This window comes from Nomia melanderi, unplaced genomic scaffold, assembly GCF_051020985.1.
Source record: "Nomia melanderi isolate GNS246 unplaced genomic scaffold, iyNomMela1 scaffold0066, whole genome shotgun sequence".
Lineage (NCBI taxonomy): Eukaryota > Metazoa > Arthropoda > Insecta > Hymenoptera > Halictidae > Nomia > Nomia melanderi.
Genome location: NW_027475181.1, coordinates 278,791 through 281,564, shown reverse-complemented (window position 1 = coordinate 281,564; position 2,774 = coordinate 278,791). Strand labels below are relative to the sequence as shown.

Sequence of the window (2,774 nt, the reverse complement as noted above, 5' to 3'; positions counted from 1 at the left end):
AATTAATACTTTGGACGAGGTTTGTTGAGAGTACGATACCGAGTATTGGAAACACACTGATATCGAAGAAGGTCATAAAGCAGATAAGATTTTAGCTGATCGGGCACTCCAAAGCATAACGTCTAAGGACACTTCAATTGGCGAGAAATTATCAGCAGGTGCTGTATGGGCAATCATGAAAGCCGAAACGAAATTAAGTATGGGACCGAGAAAGAAGCAACAACAACATGAAAAGAAGAAAAATAGTACAAGGATCCTACCGATCGCTAAACGCGGCGGTTTTCCACCGTTCCTCTTGCCTGTTTTGTCAACCATAGGAACGTTGTCGGGCGGTGTCTCATATGTGATTGAAACGATAAACGATGCGAAGTCGGCAAGGAAGGAATTGAAAGAATTGCAACGACGCAACCGTTTTATGGAGAGTCACAAGTCGTATCTATCTCCGTATAAAAGTGGAAAATGTTTGAAAAAGAAGAAAAAAACAAACTTCGATAACGAAAAAAATTAATCAATGACGAACATCGAATTAGAAGCTATGTGTAAGAAGTTACCGCATTTTCGCCGTGTTTTCATGCGACTTGAATTGCCGAAGAAACCATGGACGAATGAACTTGCTATAGTTAATCTGGATAGTAATTGTGGTCGGGGAACACATTGGGTACCGTATGTAAAAATGGATCGCGTGTAAAATATTTCGCAAGTTTCGGAAACCTTCGTCTGCCGGTCGAACTGATTCGTTATTTCGGACCGAATACCGAATTCTCATATAATTCTTACATAAAACTACCGTATTGCATGTATCTTGCGAAGAAAATAAGGAAAACAGAGAATAATATCAAGCACGTTCAGATTAACGAGCAGGGGAGCTGTATTGTCGACCATGTAGTCCTATTTATAGATTTGAGCAATAGCGAATGAGCTATTACGCGATACCGAACATCAGTTAGAATGTGTAAGACAACAAGTTCTATTTCGGCGGCAAGGACGAGGAGAAAACCATTCCAAACGGTACGTAAGAACTGGAAGCGATCGAGACAAATTTGAAAAGTGAAATTTCAAAGCGATATCCACGCAACGATACGATTAACTTTCTCCATAACGATGAATATCCCATAATTTTAAGAGCAAATAACAGCAATATGAAAAGCGAACTTAGATGCGTTTTCAGAATAAACTTTACAAAACCCGATAATGTTGGTTCCATTTTGGGATTTTTTGCGAATCGCGTGTTATCACTGAACACATGGTGCGTGTCGGATATACCTGTGAATATTATTAACATGAACATTATTTGGGTAGAATGCAATGACGCCAACAACGTCTATGATGACATTAAACGAGTTCATTCGATTCACGAATTCTCACCCAAGGTTCCGCCAGGATATAAAATCTTGGAAACGCCGGCGAGAGTCATTTACAGTCTGGATATCCAATCGATTTTCGGGGGGAAGAAATGACGATACGACTACATGTTCGACGAAGAATTTTATAATCCGATGTGTTGTAAAACCTTATTTACAGTATCTGTTGATACATTATAATACGAATACCACTACTATTACTACTACTACTACTACTACTACTACTACTACTACTACTACTACTACTACTGCATCGAGCAACGACAATCCTCATTACATTTGAAATTAGAGTCATAAGTTCGTCGCATCCATTCCTAAGAAGAGGTCTATAAAGCTAATCTCAGAAATTCAAAAATATTTACAATCCTTGGGATTTATCGTTAAATATTTTTCTTCCTCTCAAATACTTTCTTTCACATTCATTCCATTCACCGCAGTATACTGTTTCAACTCACTCATATATCCTTCCCACTCAACACCCTTGCTGGTCCACCTCTTCCCAACCGTCATATCGTTCACATTCTCATTCATACACTTCACACGAGCATTTATCACATTGTGATATTTCCAGTAGCTGCTGGTGTGAAAGCGACACCTAGTAGAGTCGAAGTGCGCCCATTAAGAGGTATACAAATGTGGAATGTAAGACACATCGAATGGAGTGTATCCTTCTTCCTATACGTACAACTGTATTTTGCACTGGGTGGACTTCTTTAATATGCGAAGCTGCTTTGTACACCGTTTCCGGTGTCAGTTTCAGAGAGAAAGTCACCCAGTAGCGTCCACGTACGGCCATTGAGAAGTATACAAATGTATAATGTACGACACATCGTATGGATTGTATCCATCTGCCTATACGTAAAACTGTATTTTGTTCCACGTGGACATATTTAATATGAGAAACTACTTTGTGTACAGATTCCAGTGTCTGTTTGAGGGAAAATGTCACCTAGTAGCGCCAACGAACGGCCGTTAAGAGGTATATGGGCGTACAATATAAGACACGTCGAATGGGATGTATCCATCTTCCTATAGGTAAAACTTTATTTAGCTCTAGTTACACTTATTTAATATGATAAACTGCTTTATATACCATTTCCAGTGTCGGTTTGTGTAAAAACGTCACACAGCGTCGTCCACATACGCTGATTACGATGTATACAAACGTACAATATAGGACACATCCAATGAAGTGTACCATTCTACCTATATTTAATACTGTATTTTGCCCTTGATAGAGCTATTTACTATGACAAACAGCTTTGTATACGGTATCTAGTGTAGCGCCCACGTACGTCCATTAAGGGCTAAACAAATGAACAATATAAGACACGTTGAATCGAGTGTATCCTTCTTCCTACATGTAAAACTGTATTTTGATCTAGGTTGACTGACTTGATATGGGAAGCTACT

At 39.0% G+C, this 2,774-nt stretch overlaps 1 long non-coding RNA gene across 1 annotated transcript; it reads left to right on the top strand.

Moving 5' to 3' along the window:
- The first annotated feature begins 955 nt into the window (after window positions 1-955).
- LOC143175358 (uncharacterized) lies at window positions 956-2,367 on the top strand. The gene is made up of 3 exons (XR_013000166.1): window positions 956-1,008; window positions 1,936-2,180; window positions 2,280-2,367. It is a non-coding gene; the product is annotated as an uncharacterized LOC143175358 (long non-coding RNA).
- The last annotated feature ends 407 nt before the right edge of the window (window positions 2,368-2,774 follow it).